The sequence below is a fragment of the Carcharhinus amblyrhynchos genome, chromosome 9 (genome assembly GCF_965287045.1).
Source record: "Carcharhinus amblyrhynchos chromosome 9, sCarAmb.v2.hapA, whole genome shotgun sequence".
NCBI classification, from domain to species: Eukaryota; Metazoa; Chordata; class Chondrichthyes; order Carcharhiniformes; family Carcharhinidae; genus Carcharhinus; species Carcharhinus amblyrhynchos.
This window is the reverse complement of record NC_137332.1, coordinates 111,853,750-111,878,147: the sequence shown is the minus strand read 5'-3', so window position 1 is coordinate 111,878,147 and position 24,398 is coordinate 111,853,750. Positions and strand designations below refer to the sequence as shown.

General features: G+C 44.4%; 1 pseudogene; it reads right to left on the bottom strand.

Annotated features, from left to right (window-relative positions):
• Positions 1–1,224: 1,224 nt before the first annotated feature.
• Positions 1,225–23,382, bottom strand: LOC145348560 (nuclear factor 7, brain-like; annotated as a pseudogene).
• Between the last annotated feature and the right edge of the window lie 1,016 nt (positions 23,383–24,398).

Sequence of the window (24,398 nt, the reverse complement as noted above, 5' to 3'; positions counted from 1 at the left end):
AATATATCAATGTTCCTTCACTGCCCGAGAAGTCAAAATTCTGTAGCTCCCTCCCTAGCAGCGCTGTGGATGTACGCACACAGAAAGAAGTCTCACAACACCAGCTGATAGTCCAACAGGTTTATTTGTAGCAAATGCAACAAGCTTTCAGAATAGGCTGTTCCTTCGTCAGGTGGGTGGGAGTTCCACACTGGCGGTTGTACTTACACTGCAGGGACGGCAGCGATAGAGGCGGGGCGTAGAGGGAAGGGGCAGATGGTGAGGGGAATGGGGCGAGGGAGAGGGGGAACGCAATGAAGCGATGGGCGAACGGGGCGAGGGGGATCCCCGGCACTGAGGGACAAGAGATGCAGCCAATCACCTCCAAAGTTCCGCAATCCCGCCTCCCTTCAGATGAGTGAGAGGCGCTCCGGCCAATCCTGCTCCCTAATTGGCAACGCCCCTGGAACGATGCGTGTCAGCGGATAAGGCCAATCCGTTTCCGGCTTCCCTGATACCTCGCCTCTCTCAGTCTGAGTGACAGAGGCTCTGGCCAATCGTCCTTCACCTTCCGGGACGGCCTCCTTTTATGTCAATAAGTCATACTGACCAATCGGCTTCCCTAATGCGCGGAAACCCGCCTCTTAATCTGAATGAATGACACAACAACCAATTGATTTACGGACCACGCGGAAACCCGCCTCCCTCATGATGACTGACAGGCACTTGAACCAATCGCATTTCAGACTCTCCAAAAATCGGTGTTCAGGCGCAGAGCGACAGGGGCGCGAACCAATCGCCTTCTAAGCTTCATGAACCCCGCCTCCTCAGTCTCTGTGACTAGTGTCTTCCCGGTGTCAAGAGCACCCACTTCTTCTCTGATTGACAGTTATAGCGACCAATCGACAGTCCTTCCCGTGTTAATGACATCCACCTTGACCAATCGGCTTCTCCATTCCCCGGAATCCCGCCTCCCTCGCTCTGAGTGACAGGAACTCCGGCCAGTCGGCTTCTCCATTCCCCGGAATCCCGCCTCCCTTACTCAGTGACAGACACAAACAACATGTTGAGTTTCTGCTTCTTGGATTTAATGATGAACTGTGGAATCTTTGAGAAAAACTGTTTCGATTCCAGCGGTTCACAGATTGTTTTGTTTGAAGAATCATTTTACAAATGTAATCATGGAGCCCCCAATGTAAATTATAATTCTATATAATAACCACAATATGAACAGGTTCCATCAGTTTACAGCTGGCAGGAGGCAGGGAGACGGTGTGAAATTATGGGATGGATCTGTTAGAGACCTTTAATCCCGCAGATTGTCAGCGGCGCCGAGTTTTCCCCGTTGTTATTCCATCCCGGATTGAAGATGGGAAAGATTCTCTCAGTGAAAGTGTGGGTGAAAGTGTGGAGATGGGACATGTTGTCCGCATTGTAAAATGACACCTGTCCACCCTCATAGTCCAGGAAAACCCCGATCTTCCGGAGATTCACACTCGGGGTGAGGGGGGTCTCTGAGGGGGAGGTGAAGGCACAATAATCACTTCCGGAAAACAGCCCCACCATCCACAATCCGGTCTCAGGGGTCAGGTCAATTTCCTCTTTCCTGTTCACAGACTCTCGGGCCACTCCCAGATCCCACTCTGTCTTCTCCCTAACCTCCACCTCCCAGTAATGTCTCCCTGATGTGAATCCCTCTGATCCCAGGACAAAGGGCCAGGAATCAAACCTCTCCGGGGTGTCAGGGAGCGGCTGCCATTCGTCTCCGACTGTCACACTGGTCCGGTCCTCAGACAGGATGAGCCGGGGATTCGCTGTGTTCGGATCCAGAGTCAGAGAGGCTGGAGCTGGGGGAAAGTGAAGATAACACAGTCAGTGATTTAGAGAGAGGGGGTGGGGAGGGGAGAGAGTGAGGAGTGAGGAGGAGAGGAGAGAGGTTTGTGAGGGGTCAGGGAGAATGAGGGGGAGGAGAGAGTGGGAGCAGGAATGGGATGGCAACATGGAGCCGGAGGGAGGGGAGAGGAGGGGGAATAGGCCAGAAAGGAGAGGCAGCGAAGAGCGGAGAGAAGATAGTGAGTGACAGAGAGATAGGGAGGGGGGATGAGAGGATAGGTGGAGGGGTGCAGTTGGGAAGAGAGAAAAGAGGCAGGAATGAGAGGGACTGGAGGTAGCCGGAGTGTAAAGAGGGAGATTGAGAGTGGGATGTGGGAGATTCAGAGTGGGATGTTTTGAGTGTGGAAGCAGGAGAGAGAACGGCAGAGCAGATGACAGGGATTGGGATAGTGGGTGAGAAAGAAAGAGCAGAGTGGAGAGAGCGTCTGGAAGGCAGATAGTGAGGGAGGAAGAAATAAACAGACCCTTCCGTGTAAAGACAGGATGAGAAATAAAGCAGGAGGGGCAGGGAAGAATGTGAGAGAGAGGGAAAGGGGAGAGAGTCTGAAGAGAAGAGAGTGAGGGCGAGAAGTTTTGCAGAATGATGAGGGAAGGGGATAGGAGGTGAGGTGGAGAGAGATTATGTGTCGATGGGGGAGAATAGGAAGGTGCTGAGAGAGAGTGGGTGAGGAGCAGGGTCAGGGAGCAGGAGGGACAAATGAGTGGCTGGCAGGGAGATGGGATGGTTGTGGGAAATGGGAGAGAGATTGCGGGACAGATTGATTTCCAAGTTAATTAGTGTCACAAGTAGGCTTACATTAACACTGTAATGAAGTTAGTGTGAAAATCCCCTAGTCACCACACTTCGGTGCCTGTTCGGGTACACTGAGGGAGAATTTAGCATCGCGAACCAGCATGTCTTTCGAACTGTGGAAGGAAAACCACGCAGATGTGAGGGAGAACGTGTAGATTCTGCACAGACGTGACCCAAACCAGGAATTGAAAGCAGCTCCCTGGCTCTTTGGGGCAGCAATGCGAACCACTGAGCCACCATGCCACACAAAGTAGGAAGAAGAGACGAATTAAAGAGGGAGAGACAAAGGAAGAATGGGAGGTGACTGAGAGAGGGAGAAAGGGGAGGGAGAGAATGTAGGTGGAAAGATGTTAGTGGGGAGAAGGGGGGAGTATGTGAGCAGAGGAGTGCATAAGTGAGAGGGAGTGGAAGGAGAGAGAGATAGCAGGGTTGGGGAAGGAGAATTTGAGAAAGGGAAGACAGGCTGTGAGAAGGAGAGTGGGGGGGTGACGGTCAAGGTTGAGGAGAGAGGGAGAGGGGACTGAGGTAGAGGAGAGAAAGCTGGAGACAGAGGGTGGGAGGTGATATCTCTGTGAAACATTGTGTAAACGTCACTGTACGGATTGTTCATAATCCGAGTCTGTAAGATATCGCACAAAACCTCAATTCCAAGAACAAAAGAATTCGGAACAGGAGTCGGCCATTTGGCCCCTTGAGCCTGTTCTGAACAAGATCATGACTGATCTGATTGAATATTGTCAGTGATCTGGCCTCCACTGCTCACTGGGGTAGAGAATTCCAACACAAGTGACCCTCTGATAGAAAACAAAATCTCATTTCTGTATTAAATAGGAGATTGCTAATTTTCAAAATCTGCATTATACAAGACGCCATCGCAAGGGAAACATCCACTCAGCATCAATCCTGTCGAGTCCCCTCAGTGTCTTCTATGTTTCAATAAGATCACCTCTCATTCTCCTAAACTCCAATGGATATCGGCCAAATCTGCTCAGGCTTTCATGATAATATAACTGCCTTCATCCCAGGAATCAGTCTCTAATTCAATGGTCATTTCTTACATTGTGTAAATTAATAATTTGGATAAGGGAAGTGAATGTACTGCTGCTAAATTTGAGATGACACAAAAATAGGTGGGAAGGCAAGTGCTGAGGATGACAGGGTCTACAGAGGGATAAAAAAAATTAGATGTGTGGGTGAAAGCTTGGCAGATGAAAAGACGTGCCACCATTAAAAGGAGTCCAGAGAAAGTTAATTTGATTGATTCCAAATATGGCAGGATATTTTTAACAATCGAGGCTAGGTAGGTTGGGCCTGTACTCAGTGGAGTTGAGAAGAATGAGAGGTGACCTTATTGATACATACAGGATTCTCAGGGGGCTTGACAGCTTGGATGCTGATAGTTTGTTTCCCCTTAACATAAGAACATAAGAAATAGGAGCAGGAGTAGGCCATCTAGCACTTCGAGTCTGCCCCGCCATTCAATAAGATCATGGCTGATCTGTCGTGGCTCAGTTCCACATTCCCGCCCTCTCCCCATAACCCTTAATCCCCTCTCTTATCAAAAACCCATCACGTCTTAAAAATATTTAGCGAGGCAGCCTCCACCACTTCAACAGGCAGAGAATTCCAGAGATTCACCACCCTTTGAGTGAAGAAGTTCCTCCTCAACTCCGTTCTAAACCACCCCCACTTTGTCTTGAGGCTGTGCCCCCTAGTCCTAGTATCCTTTCTGAGTGGGAAGAGTCTCTCCACCTCTATCCTATCCATCCCATTCATCATCTTATATGTCTCAATGAGATCTCCCCTCATTCTTCTAAACTCTAACGAGTACAAGCCTAATTTATTCAGCCTCTCCTCATAGCTCAACCCCCTCAACTCCGGAATCAGCCTAGTAAACCTCCTCTGCACTCCCTCCAAGGCCAAAATCTCCTTGTGCAAGTACGGCGCCCAAAACTGCACACAGTACTCCAGCTGCGGCCTCACCAATGCCCTATACAGCCGCAGCAAGACCTCCCTACTTTTATATTCAATCCCCCTCGCTATGAGTCCACGACCAAAGGGCATATTCTCAGAGCAAAGGCTTATCCATTTAAGACAGAGATGAGGAGGAATTTCTTCTCTCAGAGGTAGTGAATTCTTGGAACTCTTCACGGCAGAGAGGTGTAAAGAGTGGAACATATCTTTGGGGCTGAGAGAGACAGATTTTTAATCAGTAATGGAATCAGGGTTATGGAAATAAGGTGGGAAAATGAAGTTGGAGGATTATCACATCAGACCAGTCCTGATCTCATTGAATGGCAGAGCAGACTCAATGAGCCAAATGGCCTACCTTTGTCTTATGATCTCATGATCTTACATAAGGAGATCAAAATATTGCACATTCCTCCAAATGCAGCCTCACTAAGTCCCTGTATGCTTGCAGGCACAATTTTTTAAATGTGATTGTCCTGACAAGAAACACTAACATTCCATTTATATTCCTAATTACTTCCTGTAATTGCAGACTAACGTTTTGTGATTTTTACACCAGCACATCCAGATCCCTCTCTACACTAAAGTTCTGAGTTTCTCAGTGCGATATCAGACCAGACCCCAAATTTGTTGCAATATTGGATGAGGCTCCATATTTGGTTATGTTCAGAATATGAACAATCAATTTTTTTTTGGTGCACAGAGCAACTTTGAAATCCCAGTTACTGAAGAAGGGTATAAAGCCATGAGATTCAATAATTTGAAAGAAATACAATAATTTTTGAGACAGCTTCAGGTTGGCAATGCTGCCTCACAGCTCCAGAGACATGGGTTCAATTCCAACCTTGGGTCACTGTCTGTGTTGAGGTTTGCACATTCTCCCTGTGTTTGCATGGGTTTCCTCCGGGTGCTCCCGTTTCCTCCCCACATCAATGATGTGTGGATTAGGTGGATTGGCAATGTTAAATTGCCCCTTTAATTTTTGTGTGTGAGTGTGTGCCCTGTGATGGATTGGTGTCTTAACACCCTGTGCCTGTCGGCATTGTCTCTGACTCGCCAGGACCCTGAATTAGAGTAAGTGGGGAAGTGAGGAATAATTTTTTCTATGAAAGAGTCAACAAAGCAAACAGTTAATACTATATATCTTATACATGAATAATGAATGAGGTAACCATGAATTAAAAGGAAATCCTAATTACTCACTAAGAGGATAAAGCCATAAGATTCCATAATTTGAAAGAAACACAATGCACAGTGGTGCATTGGATCGGCTGCTACCTCACAGCTCCAGGCACTGGTCTCACGCACACCTCAAACCTCATGTTCGATGACATGACCAAGGCAGAACACACAGACTTTCTCAATAACCTGTCCAAATGTCAATGATCACCATTCATTAAAAACCTTCCATAAATAATGGAGGATCAGGTGACTGGCATTAATGAGGAACAACAAGATGTTTTTATGCTTATAAGAATAGTAGAAATAGAGAAATGAATAAGATTTGAAGTAGATAAATTTCCCCAGACTTGGTGGTCTCTTTCTCAGATGCTGAAAGTAGTGACGGTCAAGAAAGTTGATGCATTGGTGGTTATCTTTCAAAATTCTACAGACCCTGGAATTGTTCCTGCAGATTGGAAGGTGCAAATGTAACTCTGATGTTTAAGAAAGAAGGGAGAGAGAATATGGAGAATGAAAAACTTGTTAGCCTGACATTAGTCCGAAGGAAAATGCTAGGATCTGTCACAAATGATGTAATAACTGAACACTGAGAAAATAATGGTGAACTTGGGCACAGTCTGGATTTCTGAAAAAGGATCAGTTTAACAAACTGCATAGGAACAGGCCCTTCGGCCTTCCAATCCTGCACTGACCATACTGCCCAACTTAACTAAAACCGTCTACCCTTTTGGGGACCATATCCCTCTGTTCCCTCCTATTCATGTACTTGTCAAGACAGCCCTTAAAAGTCACTACGGTATCCGCTTCCACTACCTTCCCTGGCAACCCAGTTCCAGGCACCCACTCTCTGAGTAAAAAATTTGTCGAGATCAATTTCCATCTGCCATCTCTCCGCCCAAGTCTCCAACTGCTGTATCCCCTGATGGTCCTCATCGCTATCCACAAATTAATTGACTTTTTCAACAGATAGTTTCATACACCACAGTTGGGTTTGCTTTTTAGGGTTTAATTGGCTATAGCCTAGCAGCTCATTCATCATCAACCCCATTTCTTGGCTTTCTGATCATATACCTTTCCTTCCCAAATGCATCTTGGCTTTTAAAACACTAGAACTGACTCTATATCTATACTGTTGTGGTGTATTCTATCCACTAAATTCTCAACTATTTTTATAGCCAAATTTTTCAGGGTTCGTATCAAGTCAGCCATTCATTCTAAAAGCATTTTTTAAAATTTGTATGAATTATTAGAAAGGATCACCAAAAGCTTGTTCAGGAAATGGGTTTCAAGGAGGGAATTTAAGGTGGAAAGCAGCAGAGCTTTAGCTGATTAAATAACATCATTATCCATTTGAAGGATTGCCTTGGCTTTGGCCCTTACCAAGTTGTGATTGTGAGAATTAATTTGTATGCTATATGTACAAATTAAAGTTTGCAGTAAATGCTAGATAAATAAATTGCTGCTTTGATTTTTTTAGTTATTTCCCCTCAAAGACCAAGAAGCTAACCTGTGTGTGGAGGTAGAAAATGTGGGCATGGTTCCCAATAATGACTTTGGGTTGTTTTCGCAAATGAGGAAAATAATGCAGATATTTTGTTGAGGAGAAAGAGAGTGAAGAATAAGATACAATTAAAAAAAAGTGAGGAAGGAAATATTAAGAGGCTTGGCATCTTTGAAAGTAGGTCGATTGTCAAGTTTGCATAAAATATACCCAAAAATGTTAAGATTGGTGAAGGCAAGTGTAGGTTCAACAACATCTCACATAACAGACTGCGAAAGTTAAAGCACATGGGATTGCAAGTAATGCCTTGCGATGGATTGAAAGCTGGTTAATAGATAGGAAGGAAAGAGTTGGCATAAATGGTTTTTTTTCTGATTGGCAGTCAGTGACTAGTGGGTTTCCACAGGGATCTGTGCTCGGACCCCAACTGTTCACATTATATATTAATGATTTGGAAGAAGAAACTAAAATGTATTATCCCCAAATTTGCAGATGATACAAAGTTGGTGGGAGGGTGAGCGGTGAAGAGGATGCAGAGATGCCTCAGCATGGTTTGTGCAGGCCGAGTGTGGGGGCATGTGCATGGCAGATGCAGAAATAATGTGGATAAATGTCAGGTTATTCAGTTTTTATGGCAATAATAGGAAGACAGATTATGGATGTAAATTGAGAGAGGTGGATACTCAATGAGACCTTGGAGTCCTTGTGCATCAGACAGTAAAGAAGGCAAATGATAAGTTGACCTTCAAAGTAAGAGGACATGAGTATAGAGCTAGGGATATGCTGCTGCAATTATTGATGAGGCCACCCCTGGAGTACTGTGTGCAGTTTTGGTGTCCTTCTGAGGAGAGACTAAGTCAATGAACATTATATTCACTGTAGTTTGGAAGGGTGAGAGGGGATCTCATATAAACATACAAAATTCTAACAAGGTAGATTCAGAAAGAACATTTCTGATGGTACGGGAGTCGAGAGCTAGGAGGTCATAGTTGAGGACAAGTAGTAAACTTTTTATAACTGAAGTGAGGAGAAATTTCTTCACCCAGAGGGTGGTGAATGTGTGGAATTCACTACCACAGAAAATAGTTGAGGCCAAAACATTGAATGATTTCAAGAAGAAGTTAGATATACCTCTTGGGGCTAAAGGGATCAAGGGATATGGGGGAAAGTGGGATCAGGATATTGAATTTGATGATCAGCCATGATCAAAATGAATGGCGGAGCAGGCTTGAAGGGCCAAATGGCCTATTTCTGCTTCTCGTTTCTATATCCCTTACAATCAAAACAGGACATTTTATAATGGAGAACAATGGCTGTCCAACAAAGTACTTTGATTCTGTCTTCACAAAGGAAGACACATGTAGCTTACCAGAAATATTGGGGAAACACAAGGTTTAGTGAAAGGGCTGAACTGAAGATCAGTTTTTTTTTATTAATTAGAAGGAAAAAGTAAAACTATGGGAAGTATAATGGTTAATGGGAAGCAAAGCAGCAGGTTAGCTAGCATGTGAGGAGGAAGTTGCAACTACATTGAAAATTGGGAAAAGAGTTAAAAGGCAGGAGAACTCGGGAGATGTTAATAACGGAGATGTTAGGATTCAAAAAGAAGGCACAATAACTAGCATAAGGGCATAGCATTCAAAATAAGATAGATGTGTTGATGGCACAAATCATCACAAATGAATATGATTTAGCGGCCATTAGAGAGAGAAGGTTGCAGGGTAGTCACGACTGGAAGATAGATATCTAGGGGTATCAAACTGTTCGGAAGGACCAATAGGAAGGTAAGGGAGGTGATGTAGGTCTAATATTTAAAGATGACCTCTGGGCAATAGTGAGAGTTGATGTAGGTTCTATGAAGAAAAAGGATTAATCCAATTGGGTGGAAATTAGAAATAGGAGAAAAAGTCAATGATAGGTGTAATCTATAGGCCGCCAAATAATAATATCATGGTGGGCGAGAAATAAACAAAGAAAAAATGATGCACGTAAAAATGATATGGCAATTATTGTGGGGGATTTTAATCTAGATGTCGTTTGGTCAAACCAGGTCGGTGAAGGCAGCCTTGAGGAGGAGTTCAAACAATAGTTTCCTTGAACAGTATGCAATGGCATCTATGGAGGAGCAAGCTATCCGAGATCTAGTCCTGTGTAACGAGACAGGAATAATTAATGACCCTGCAGTTAGGGATCCTCTCGGAAGAAGGGATCACAGTATGATTGAATGTAAAATACAGATGGAGCATGAAAAGGTAAAATCCAATACCAGTGTCTTGTACTTAAATAAAGGAGACTACAATGGGATGAGGGAGGAATTGGCTAAGGTAGACTGGGAGCAAAAAGTTGATTTCTAGGATTGTAGGGTTGTCCTATGAAGGAAGATTGAGCAGGTTGAGCTGATACTCTGATTAAAATATATAAGATTCTGAGGGGGGTTTTACAGGGTAAGATCTTTTCCCTTATGAGGAATCTTGAATTTGGGGACACAATTGGATTGTGTCGTGGATTGCTGCTTGGGATTGTGATGTGGTGGCCATTACGGAGACTTGGATGTCTCAGGGACAGGACTGGGTACTTCAGGTGCCAGGTTTCAGATGCTTCAGGAAGGACAGGAAGGATGGCAGAAGAGGTGGTGGAGTGGCACTGTTGATCAGGGACAGTGTCATGGCTGCAGAGAAAGAGGATGCCGTGGAGGGACTACTACAGAGTCTCTGTGGGTGGAAGTTACGAACAGCAAAGGGTCGAAAACTTTGCTGGGTGTATTCTATAGGCCACCCAATTGTGACAGGGAAGTTGAAGTGCAGATGGGGAAGCAGATTCTGGAGAGTTGTATTAATAACAGAGTTGTCGTGATGGGAGACTTCAATTTCCCAAACATCGACTGGAATATCCCTAGGGTAAGGGGTTTGGATGGGGAGGAGTTGTTAGGTGTGTTCAGGAAGGTTTCCTGACACAGTATGTGGATAAGCCTACGAGGGGAGAGGCTGTACTTGACCTGGTACTGGCAAATGAACCAGGGCAGGTGATGGATCTCTCGGTAGGAGAGCATCTTGGGAGTGGTGACCATAATTCTATCTCCTTCACAATTGCATTGGAATGAGATAGGATCAGGCAGGCGAGGAAGGTGTTTGTCTGGAGTAAGGGGAGATACGAAGAAGTCAGGAAGTTACTTGGACAAATAAACTGGAAGGAGGCGTTCTTAGGGAAAAGTACCGAAGGAAGGTGGCGGATATTCAAGGAATGTTTGTCTGGAGCTATGCGTGACAACGTTCCGATGAGACAAGGGGGTTTTGGTAGGTCGCGGGAACCGTGGTGCACGAAGGCTGTGTTGAACCTAGTCAGGAGGAAAGGGAAGGTGTACAAAAGGTTCAGGGAACTAGGAGAGGTTAAGGATCTTGAGGAGTATAAAGACTGTAGAAAGGAGCTTAAAAGGGAAATTAGGAGAGCCAGAAGGGGTCATGAGAAGACCTTGGCGGGTAAGATTAAGGAGAATCCCAAGGCCTTTTATAAATATGTGAAAGGTAAAAGGATGAGAAGAGAAGGGATAGGACCTATAAAAGGTGAAGGGGGAAAGGTCTGTGTGGAACCAGAAGAAATGGCAGAGGTACTTAATGAGTACTTTGCCTCAGTATTCACGGTGGAAGCTGATGTGGGAGATTTTGCTACAGATTTGCAGCAGATGGAAAAGATTGAGTTTGTGGATATTAAGGTGGAGGAGGTGTTAGAACTTTTGAATTCTATCAAGATAGATAAGTCGCCGGGACCATATGGGATATACCCCAGGATACTGTGGGAGGCGAGGGAAGTGATTGCAGAGCCCCTGGCGATGATCTTTGCGTCGTCAATGGAGACGGGAGAGGTTCCGGAAGATTGGAGGATTGCGGACGTAGTCCCTATTTTCAAGAAAGGGAACAGAGATAGCCCGGCAAATTACTGACCGGTGAGTCTGACCTCAGTGGTTGGTAAGCTGATGGAGAGGCTTCTGAGGGACAAGATTTACGAGCATTTGGAGAGATTTGACATGATCAGGAATAGTCAGCATGGATTTGTCAAGGGCAGGTCGTGCCTTACAAGCCTAGTTGAGTTCTTCGATAATGTGACTGAACACATTGACGAAGGAAGTGCCGTGGACGTGGTGTACATGGACTTCAGCAAGGCGTTTGATAAGGTCCCCCATGCAAGACTTCTTGAGAAGGTGAGAGGGCATGGGATCCAAGGGCCTTTGGCCTTGTGGATCCAGAACTGGCTTGCCTGCAGAAGGCAGAGAGTGGTTGTGGATGGGTCTTTTTCTGAATGGAGGTCAGTCACCAGTGGAGTGCCCCAGGGATCTGTTCTAGGACCCTTGCTGTTTATCATTTTCATAAATGACCTGGATGAGGAAGTGGAGGGATGGGTAAGTAAGTTCGCTGATGACACGAAGGTCGGTGGTGTTGTGGATGGTCTGGAAGGATGTCAAAAGTTGCAACAGGACATAAATAGGATGCAGGACTGGGCGGAGAAGTGGCAGATGGACTTCAACGCGGATAAATGCGTAGTCGTCCATTTTGGCAGAACCAACGGGATGAACGAGTACACTATCAAGGGCAGGAGTCTTAGTAGTGTTGAAGAGCAGAAGGATCTTGGGGTCCGGGTCCACAGGACTCTTAAATCGGCCTCACAGGTGGAAGAGGTGGTCAAGAAGGCGTATGGTGTGCTGGCCTTCATTGGTCGGGCGATTGAGTTTAGGAGTCGGGAGGTAATGCTGCAACTTTATAAGACCCTTGTCAGGCCTCATTTGGAGTACTGTGCGCAGTTCTGGTCGCCTCACTATAGGAAAGACGTAGAAGCTATTGAAAGGGTACAGAGGAGATTTACAAGGATGTTGCCTGGACTGGGAGGCATGCCTTATGAAGTTAGGTTGAGGGAGCTGGGTCTCTTTTCCCTGGAGAGACGAAGGTTGAGAGGCGACCTGATAGAGGTTTATAAAATGTTGAGAGGAATAGATTGGGTGGATTCTCGGAGGCTATTTCCCCGGGTTGAAATGGTCGCAACGAGAGGACACAGATTTAAGGTGCGGGGAGGAAAGTACAGAAGTGATGTTAGGGGTAAGTTTTTCACTCAGAGGGTGGTGAGTGAATGGAATCAGCTGCCGTCAGTGGTGGTGGAGGCGAACTCGCTGGGGTCTTTTAAAAGACTTCTGGATGAGTATATGGGGTTTTATGGGATTGGGGGTTATAGATAGGTGTTGATGTGATCGACGCAACTCGTGGGCCGAAGGGCCTGTTTGTGCTGTAGTTTTCTATGTTCTATGTTCTATAATTTCAAAATGTGGAGTTTCCCAATTAAGGCAGAGATGGGGACCCTAGTCATTGCATTCTCTTCCACATAGAGCTGTGGAGGGTTGATCAATAAAGCTGAGTTAGACAGACTTTTGATCCATTAGGGAGTCAAAGATTATAGATGGCAGGTAGGGAAGTGAAGTTAAGGCAACAATCAGATCAGCCAACATTATACTGAATGGCAGAGGAAGCTTGATAGGCTGAAGGGCCAACTCCTGCTCCTACTACTTCAGCTCTTATATAACCTAAAGACCTACGCAGTCGCAGTAGAGCGCAATTAAGAGTCAATAATAGTGGAGTTGGATTGCAGTCACATACAGGCCACACCAAGTAAGGGTAACAGATTCCCTTTCAAAAAATTAGTTGTAGTTTTACAAGATTCCAATAATTTTATAGTCAGGTTTACTGATCTCAGCTTTTTATTTCTAGGTTTTTTTTCTCAACTGTTTAAACTTCTCATATATCATGGTGGAACCAGTAGTCCAGTAACATAACCATTGATTACAGAATCGAGAACCAGAGGGCACAGATTTAAGATGATTAGCAAAAGAAGCAATGGTGACATGAGGAAAACATTATCGAGCAGTGAGTGGTTAGGATTTGGAATGCACTGCCTGAATGTATGGTGGAGGTAAACTTCTTCACTCAAAGGGTGGTGAATCTCTGGAATTCTCTGCCTGTTGAAGTGGTGGAGGCTGCCTAGCTAAATATATTTAAGACGCGGGTAGATAGGTTTTTGATAGGCAAGGGGATTAAGGGTTATGGGGAGAAGGCGGGAAAGTGGAACTGAGCCACGACAGATCAGCCATGATCTTACTGAATGGCGGGGCAGGCTCGAAGGGCTAGATGGCCTACTCCTGCTCCTATTTCTTATGTTCTTATGTTCTAAATCCACCAACCTTTTCGTCATCCGCAATCTTACTAATCAATCCAGTTACATTTTCCGCCAAATCATTTATATATATTACAAACAGCAAAGATCCCAGTGCTGATCCCTAAGGATCACCACTTGTCACAGTCCTCCATTCAGAAACACACCCTTTCATTCCTACGCTCTGTCTTCTTTGACTTTATCCACTTTGCTAGTTCACCTCTGATCCCATGCAACTTCAGCTTCTGCACCAGTCTGTCATGAGGGACCTTGTCAAAGGCCTTACTGAGTCCATGTAAACAACATCCACTGCCCTACTCTCATCAGTCATCTTTGTCACTTCCCCGAAAAATTCGATCAAGTTCGTGAGACACGACCTCCCCTTCACAAAACCATGTTGGCTCTCACGAATACGTCCACTTATTTCCAAGTGGGAATATATCCTGTCTTGAAGAATCCTCTCTGATAATCTCCCTACTACTGAAGTAAGGCTCATCGGATTGGAATTACCTGGATTATTCTTGCTACCCTTCTTAAACGTAGGAACAACATTAGGTATTCTCCAATCCTCTGGAACCTTCTCTGTAGCTAGTGAGGATGCAAAGATTTCTCTCAAGGCCCCAGAAATTTCCTCCCTTGCCTCTCTCAGTATTCTGGGCTATATCCCATCAGGCCCTGGGGATATGGAGGGCATTAGATATGACGAGAGGTTGGAGAAACTTGTTTTGTTCTCACTGGAACGATGGAGGTTGAAGGGCGAATTGATAGATTATGAGGGGCATAGACAGAGTTGATGTTCAGAAGCTTTCTCCCAAGGTGGAAGAGTCAATTACTGGTGAGCATAAGTTAAAGTTGCAAGGGACAAGGTTTATAGGAGATGTACAAGGCAAGTTTTTTTTACACAGAGGGTGATAGGTGTCTGGGACTCTCTGCCGAGAGAGGTGGAAGGAGATACGATAGTGGCTTTTAAGGGGAGTCTTGACAAATACATGAATAGGGTGGGAATGGATGGATATGGTTCCCGTAAGGGTAGGGGGTTTTAGTTCAGTTGGACAGCATGGCCGATGCAGGCTTGGAGGGCCAATGGGCGTGTTCCTGTGCTGTAATTTTCTTTGTTCTTTGATATGTTGACCTTCATCGCGAGAGGATTTGAGTATTGGAATAGGGATGTTTTGCTGCCATTATATAGCACATTGGTGAGGCCACACCGGGGGTACTACGTGCAGTTTTTGTCTCCTTATCTGAGGAAGCATGTCCTTGCTATCGAGGGAATACAGCAAAGGTTTACCAGGCTGATTTCTGGGGTGGCAGGTCTGTCATATGAGAAGAGACTAAGTCGGTTAGGATTATAGTCACTGCAGTTTAGAAGGGTGAAAGGGGATCTCATAGAAACTTTAAAATTCTAACAGAGTTAGACAGGATAGATTCGTAAAGAATGTTCCAAATCGTGGAGGAGTCTGGATCGAGGGTCATAGTTTGAGGATAAGGGGTAAACCTCTTAGAACTGTAGTGAGGAGAAATTTCTTCACCCAGAGGATGGTGAATCTGTGGAATTCACAATAACTGAATGTAGTTGAGGCCAAAACGTTGTGTGATTTCAAAAAGAAATTAGATATTGTTCTTGGGGCTAATGGATCAAGGGATATGGGGAGAAGGGGGGATCAGGATATTGAATTAGATGATCCGCCATGATCAAAATAAAAAGCAGAGCATGTTTGAAGGGCCAAATGGCCTACTCCTGCTTCTAATTTCTATGTTAACTAGAGAACTATCTGGAGTGGCAGTTATCTGTCAACCATCTGAAATCAGTTCGTTCATGAGTGTTAATCAGTGCAGCAGGAAGTAAAACTAGCAAGCAACTCAGCAGAGAGTCTATAAATAAGACACACCTTTCAAAATGCATGGCCAGTAATAGGTGCATGAGACAGGTGACTGCGCTGGACTGGGATGGAGACTGAGTGAGGGGCGAATCAGGTTCATGCGGGAATGAAATGCATAGGGGAAAGAAATGTGGTTATCACTGGAATTATTCTAAGTTAATTAAGTGAGTAATTTATTTAAATTTAAGTAGATAACATGAGGAATAATGCAAGACAGGTGTTATGTTGCAGTTGAGGAATGTGTGATTTTGGATGTCCAGGTAATCCATGACTAACACATCTACAGAAAGTGTGAGCAGCTGGAGGACTTCCAGATCAGAATGAGTGAGTTGCAGGCTGAACTGCAGACACTGCACAATGTAAGGGAATGGGAGAAATCCCTGGATAATTTGATCTGGAATATGGTCACACCTCTGAGAATAGGGTCATCTGTTTTGGTCAGCAGTGAGTGACAGGAGAATGTGACCGAGATTGAGGCAAGTGAAGGGACTGAGCAGACAGTAATGGAGAAGCCTCAGGCATTGCAGTTGTTGAAAAGATTTGAGGTGCTTATAATCTGTGTGGATGAAAGCAAAGGCTGCAAAGTGAATGAGCAGTCTAACCATGGCACCATGGTACAGGAAGCCTATGAAGTGCGGGATGACAAACAGGAATGTGGTGGCAGTAGGGGACAATACAGTGTGGGACACAGATACTGATCTCTGCAGCAAAAGCGAGAGCCCAGACAGCTGTGTTGCTTGACCGTACCAGAGTTCTGAGCTGGAGAGGAATTTTCATTGTAAGTGGGAGGATCCAGTTGGCAAAACAAAGACAAAGGACAAAGAACAACACAGCACGGGAAACAGGCCCTTCGGCCCAACGAGCCCGCGCCGCCGTCCCACTGTCTCAGTGACCTATTCATGATTTTAGTCTACGCCTAATGTGGCATGGTCTATTTAGGCACCAAAGACATAGACACGACAAGCAATGAAGATTGTCCTGGTCCACTCCTCTAATGGTCAATCAGGGTGATATTGTAGGCTGCGTGGGGACACTAAGGTTGGAGGGAAGTGGTCACACAAGCAGGGATATTTGGGATGTCTGTAAAGGGCATAGTCACCATGAGAGGCTAGGTACCAATTACGGAGCAGAACCTCAAAGGTATTAATCTCTGGATAATTACCTGAGCTACATGTAAACTGGCAGAGGGAAAATGAGATGGCAAAGATGAATGTTCAAAAGCTGGTGTCTGGATCATGCGCATTGGCACCAGTATTGGGGATAGTGGGTTGTTTTCATTCGATTTATTACTGTCACATTTCTACTGTGAAAAATATTGTTTCTTGCAGGTGACACAGATGAAAAGTAGCGTTCATAGAGTACATATGAGAGAAGGAAAGTATAGGATGCTGAATATAGTGTTGCAGTTACAGATAGGATGAAGAGAAAGCTCAGCTTAATATATGATACCACAAATCAAAAGTCTGATGGCAGCAAGGAAGAATCTATTCTTGAGTTGGTTTGTATGTGTTCTCAGACTTTTGTATCCTTTTCCCGACAGAAGAAGTTGGAAGAGAATATGTCCAGGGTGCAGGGGTACTTGATTATGCTGGCTGCTTTTCCTGAGGCAGCGAGAAGTGTAGACAGAGTCAATGGATGGGGGGCTGGTTTGCGTGATGGATTAGGCTACATTCACAACCCTCTGTAGTTACTTGCGGGCTTGGTCAGAGCAGGAGCCATATCGTGCACCTGTAAAAGTTGGTGACAGTCATGGTGGTCATGCTAAATTTCCTGAGCCTGCTGAGAAATTAGAGGCACTGCTGATCTTTCTTAACTATAGTATTGGCATGGAGGGACCAGGACAGTGTGTTGGACACCTTGAAACCTGAAGCTCAAGACCATTTCCACTTCCTCCCTGTTTTTGTAGACAGGAGCATATCCTCCAATACACTTCCTGAAGTTAATGACTATCGTTCATTTTACGACACTGAGGGAGATAGTCGTCACACCATTTTACCAGATTCTCTATCTCTTTCCTGTCGCCCGTCTCATCATTATTTGAGATTTGACCCACTATGGGCGTATCATCAGCAAATTTGAATATTGAGCTGGTGGGGAATTTGGCCACATGGTCATAGGTGTATGAGGAGTATAGTAGGGGACTGAGAAAACAGCCTTGTGGAGCACTGGAGTTGAGGATGATCGCAGAGGAGATGCTGTTACCTGTCCTTACTGATTGTGGTCCATAGAAAAGGAAATCTAGGATCCAGTTGCAAAGGGAGGAGCCAAGCCACAGGCCACGGAGTTTGTAGATGAGTTTTGAAGGAATAATGGTGTTGAAGGCTGAGCTGTAGTCAATAAATAGGAGTCTGACATAGGGGTCCTTTTTCTCTAGGTGTTCCAAGGTTGAGTGTAGGGCCAGGGAGAGGGCATCTGCTGTGGACCTTTTCTGGTGATAGGCCAACTGTCATGGATCCAGGTAATCTGGGAGGCTGGAATTGTTTTGTGCCATGACAAACCTTTCAAAGCACTCCATAATGATGGATATTAGAACCACCGGACGGTAGTCAAGTTAAAGTTTATTTATTAGTCACAAGTAAGGCTTACATTAACACTGCAATGAAGTTACTGTGAAATTCCCCTAGTCGCCACAGTCTGGCACCTGTTCAGGTCAATGCACCGAACCAGCACGTCTTTCAGAATGTGGGAGGAAACGGGACCACCCGGAGGAAACCCAAGCTAACACAGGGAGAACGTGCAAAGTACACACAGACAGTGACGCAAGCTGGGAATCAAACCCAGGTCCCTGGCACTGTGAAGCAGCAGTGCTAAACACTGTGCTACATTGCCGCTCCCCCATGCTGCCTTATTGTTGGGATGGTCTACACCTGAACTGCTAGAATGAGTGTTCCAGCAAACTGCATAACTCGGGAAGTGAAAAGGGCTTCAAACTAAACTCAGAGGGTAAGCCACCTTGAATATATGTGGCAAATCCAGGGGTAGATTCAAGGCAAGAAACAATCATAATAATATGGGAAATGAGGATCATCGAATAGCGGGAATGGACAAAGAGATAAAACCTAAGAATACATCAAAAGTCGAGACTAAATAGTACAAAGATAATAAAAAGATGAAACTAAAGGCTCTGCATCTGAATGCACACAACATTCATAATAAGGTAAACAAAATGATAACACACATTGAAGTAAATGAATATGATCTGATAACTTTACAGAGACATTGCTGCAGGAGGAAAGGATAACATTTAATAACATTCAAGAAGAATAGAAAGTTAGGTAAAGGTGGAGGGGGAGCACTGTTTATCAAGGACCTCATTGTGCAATAGCTGGAGATGATCTTGGTTCAGGAGATCCGGATATAAAATTGGTTTGGAGATGAGGAATAGCCGGGAAAGAAGTCAATAGTGGGAGTGGTCGACAATCCTTGCAACAGTAGCCACAATGTTGATCACAGATAAAGAGACAGTAATAATCATGAGTGATTAATCTGAATATAAACTGGAAAAATCAGGCTGTAATTGTCTGGATGGGGAGTTCACAGAATTCTTTCGGGAAAGTTTCTCATCGCAGAACGTTCTGGAATTAACCAGACAGTAGGTTATATTAGAGTTGGCTTTGTGTAATGTGACAGGAATAATTAGTGAAATCAGATGAAGGCCACACTGGGTCACAGCAACTACAATATGACTGAATTTGAAATCCAGTTTGAAAGGGAAAAGAGAGGGTCTTAGATTGGTATCCTAAACTTAAATAGGAGCAACTATCTGGTCATGAAAGCTAAGCTAGTTGTAGTGAACTGGGTCCCCAGGCTTGGGGATATATCGATAGAGAAGGTGTGGCAGATATTTAAGATGATATTTCAGAATATTCAGAATAAACATATTCCTACTATAAAGAAAATCCCCAATGGGAGGACCCACCATCTGTGGTTCACTGAAGAAGTTAAGGAAAGACTCAAATTCATGGAAAAAGCATACAACTGAGCACGGAGGAATGGCAGGTCAGATGACTGATGAGAATGTAAAGAACAGCAGAGATCAAACCCCACAATAACGTAGCAGCAGCACAATGGGTATCCAGTGTTCCCACACTGAACATAAGGAGAAGTCACATTGTCTGTACAAACTGGAGGCACTTGGCATTCCAGGAGACTCAGTACGATTTTGATCTTTCACTGGATGCTGATGCCTCACCCAGAGAAACAATCTATACAATGGTTTAATCCCTGGTCTTAAAGGGACCATTAGAAACCCCATTGGAAATGATGTAAGGAGTTTATTTGCTCTGTTTCCTGCTTAATGTTTATGCAACAAATAACAGCATTAAAACAGCAAAATTTACCATTATCACAGCGCTGTTCCTGTGATCTTGATGTTGGAAATTGGTTTTCTCATTTTCCACATTCAAACACTGACTGTTCCTCAAAACGATTCCACTGGTTCTAAAGTGTTTAGGGTCACACTTCAGGAATGAAGGCAGCATTTGACGATTTCTCTTACTCCTGCTTGCTGCTCCTTTCTCTCTCTTACCCCTGCTGTTTTTTTTCATGAGGATTTCTTGTCCCTGTCCCCTCTTCAGGAACAAAAGAACCTTTTCCCACACTCCAAACCACTGAGAAACTGGACAGTGATTTTGTTCTGAAGATCAGCCCTCAGAATGGAGGGCCTCTGAACAAACACACAGAGTGAGCGGTGGGTTTACTGGTTCACTACCTCAATGGAGTCACTCAAAAACTCAACCTCAATCCAAACTGCCCTGTCACCCTCCCTATTCTAGATTGAAAGCTATACCTACCTTGATCTAGACTCTGTGACTGTGTGAAACCTGTGGATGTTTATAACCACCCTTTTATTACGGACCTTGAACATTTCAATAAGATCATCACATTCCCTCCCTTATCCACTGCAGACTCGCACTTTCTGCATCCATCCTCTTGATTAAGGTGTCCAATTCCACCAAACAGAATATCTGCCATTTAACACTTGCTCTCTAATGTCTGTGTTTCATCCTGATAAATGATGATTGAAAAAATGTTTCCCAGAATGACAGACGAGACCAGTCCAGTCTCACGGAGCAATTCCATTTCACATCCTGAGATTGGTGCTCTATTCCTCTGGTTATACAGATCCCTTCACTGCTTTGACACACAGTGCTGATGGCTTCAGACACTTATCCAGAGGAACCTCAGAAAGAGTAATATGAGAATGGGGAGACTGCAGGTATTAACAGCCGGATATGAGTATTTAATCTGGAATCTGGGAGCCTGTTTAGTTTATTCACAACTGGATTTATAATCGAGAAAATCAATATAAGAGATTTACCGGGTTTACTGAAGTTTATCATTTCTCTCCACACTCGGTACTGTAAAAGGCCTTTGTACTTTCCGATAGACAGGGTGGCAGCAGATACTGAGAGTGTGTGATTCTCATCACTAATCCTGTAAATGGTAAAAATGATGCTGTGAATTTGTCTTTGATAGAAGATTTTAGAAATTATTTAAATGGTCAAGTTTACAGCATTTTTGATGATTGAGAAAATGTACAAAATGAAATGCTCGTCTCGCTTCTCCAACTGAAAAACGGTTAACTTGGAAATTCGAGGACAGAGAACGGAAACATCCATGTCCTGAAAAAGGTTCAAAACCCGATAACAGACACCACACACTGCAGGAAATGATAAAGACATAGTCTGTCCACTTGCTGTATGATAAACAGTTTGTAGAACAAAGAGAAGACCCCAAAGCTGAATATCCAATTCTGTAATCCCTGGGCCCACAATTCTCCCAGAATGCTGCTCTCCTCCACTTCCGACACCTTAAACATCTCTGATTTCAGTCACTCCCACATTGGGAGCTGGACCTTCAGCTGCCGAGGTCCTGAACTCTGGAATACCTCCCTGATCCCCTCCATTTCTCTAATTCTCTTTCTTCCTTTAAGACACTCTCCACCTCCGTCAAGCAGATTAATATTTCCTCATTATCAATTTACATTAAACTCTGAAGGATATTAATTTACAATAAAGGTTCTATATAAATACAAGTGTTTACTCTTGTGGTTGTTAAAGACACAGAGCCAGTTTGTATTTAGTATAAACTTAGAGTCCATTCCCCCTTTAACGTGAGACTTTCTTAGGTTGTTTAGGCTCCATGCAGGGACATGGGTGACCCACTCCTTGGAAACATGGATCATGTGGCTCTCTCAGGGTCAGTGGGAAGGTCACAGACATGAACAGCCAACATCGGGCAAGTGATCACTTCGGGCCTGGTTGTATTATTTACACTTCCTGGTGATTTATCGTAGAACAGTTAAGTAAGGTGAGTTATCATTAAGTTCTCGTCAGTGTGTATATGCGGAGCTTATCATTTCCTGCAGTGTGTGATGTCTTGGTAACTAATGACTGAACATCTAAAGTTGTGACAACAACCAATAAATAAATAAATAATAACACTTCACTGAGTTTATTTTACCAAACTGCAGAGTTTCAGTAAAGAACATATCCTACCTTCTCTTCTGACAAGCTTCCTCCTGAAAGAAATGAATCAGGAACAGTGAGGATGACAGGAACAGGTTTCAGGAGCAGTTAGACAGGCTGGTGAACTGAGCAGACTCAGAGCAGATGAGATTTCACACGGAAGTGTAAAGTGATGCATTTTGGAAGGAAGATTGTGGAGAGTCAAATAAACTGGAATTGAACATCAGTCCTGCTCACAGTCACAGTGACTCTCACACACCGTCCCAGACACACCCACACACACACAACATGGAACTGGAACGGGATTACAATGGGAGTTCCAGGAGTAAATTAAACTCGGGAAACATGAAAATAATCACAAAACAAGTGTGAAAATCAAGAAAACTCATTCTCAGGAGGTTACAGGAATTCTCGGGAATCTGCAGATAGGGTGGGAGCCATTAGTTCCGAGACAACAGGAAAACGGTTCAGGAAGGGACACACAATTCTGTTCAATTCAGTTAGTATTTTTCAGTAAATTCTATATTAATTTCACCATTACCATCAGTGATTTAGTGACTGTCTGAAGTTTCCCTGAACAGAGCTACAATATATTCCCTCACCTTCAGAAATATCAGCTGGTCTTTGTGCTCCATCTGTTTCTGCAACTTTGAGAATTTCTCCTCAATAGAATTTAAATTCTCCTGAATCTCTCGAAGGTTTCTCTCCATTGATTCTAGAATCCTCTCCTCTTCTTCCCTGAGATCTCTGAGTAATCGCTGCTCTTTCTCAGTGAGAATCTGGCGCATTTTAGTGAACTCGGATGTGATGTGGGTCTGCAGACTGCTCGACTGTTCCTACCCAATGAAATGTGAAACATAATTAATGTCCCGCGATAAAGGGAACGAAACTAACCGAGATCCCAGAAAATCAGCACAGGCAGACTTTACCCTAATTTCGGCAATCTTCCCTTTCTGTTTCTCTTCCATTTCTAGAACCGCCGATTTCTTCTCCGTGAGAGAATCGAGGGAAGATTTGAACTGATCCTGGGATTGGGAGAGAAAATCACAGAATGAAAGTGCTGGATGTTGAAAATGTGATAAAACTATCAGGTAAATAATATTCCCCTTTTACCTTGTAGATTTCAACAGCTTCTTTCATGGGCCGGAAGCGGTGCTCTCTGTGTTCCCGCGAATCTCTACAAATCAGACAGATCAATTTCTTGTCAGTTTCACAAAACAGCTTCAGTTCTTCCTGGTGTTCTTCACAGTGAAGTTTACTTTCCTTCTCTTTCGGATTCAGCTTTAATTTTCGAGCTTTCTCGGCCAGATTCGCTAAGGCCCGATTTACCCTGAGGTTTCTTCCCGGAAACTCCTCTCTACATTCCGGGCAGGAGTTTATCTCCTTCTTTTCCCAACACTGGGTGATACAGAAGCGGCAGAAGTTGTGTCCACAGCCCAGTGTTACCGGATCAGTGAAGAAATCGAGACAAATGGGACAAATTGTCTCCTCGGTCAAACCCTGGAGCTGTTGTCTGGAAGCCATGCTCACACTCAGCACTTCCTGATTCAAACCGCTTTCAGTTTCGGTGTTACTGCCGCACATACTCAGTTCAGCTATTTACTGATGAAGTTCACTGCAGCACTCAGGGAATTATTATCACAGAGTGGGCCATGTCCTTGCCACTTTCACACTGGAGATAACAACTGGCGCGGTCTCAAGGATAACGGAGGGAAATCATTGAACTCAGTCGGGGGCAGGTTGGGCTCCCGGGGATGTTGACAGTGGAAAGAGAGAGAGAGATGGAGAGATAGAATGGGGAGAAGAGGTGGAGATGGGAGGGATCGAGATTCCATTACATTTCTCTTCAGTCTGAACCCAGTGCCGATTAAAACCACTCTGGTGAAACTCGGTGTGAGATCCAGATCCAGAAATTGAATTGTGTTCATGACTGCAGCCGCTCACATTGAAACATCAAGTACTATAAATGTCAAGGAAACATTTTACACAGCAGGTATCGGGAAGATATTTAAAGGGTTCCACCTGTGAAGTTTGGTTTGTTTTCTCGAAAGAGAAACTTGCAGTTTTATAAATGTTTATGAATCCCTCCCGGGGACCCTGACCCAGAGAAACATCAACTGATGACGGAGCGAAAACAGAAAATGCTGGAAAATCTCAGCAGGTCTGACAGCATCTGTGGAGAAAGAGAGCTAACGTTTCGAGTCTGGATGTCTCTTCGTCAGATTCCAACATCCGCAGGAATTTGCTTTTAGCTGATGAGGGAACAGTTGAAGTGGAGTCTCCCCTCCAATACTGGGCGGAGTTTCTTCACACAGAGAGTGGGGAGAATGTGGAACTCGCTGTCACATGGAGTGATTGAGTGTGCGTGAGATGTGGTGTGTCTGATTATGTATCCAGTTCCCGCAACAAATCTTTGCGTTCAAATCACCTCCCTTGGCCTCGCTGCTCCCTATCTTTGTAAACTCCTCCAGCCCGATAACTTATTAAGATCTCTGAGCTGCTCCAATTCTGCCTCTTGTTCAACCCTGATTCCCTTTGCT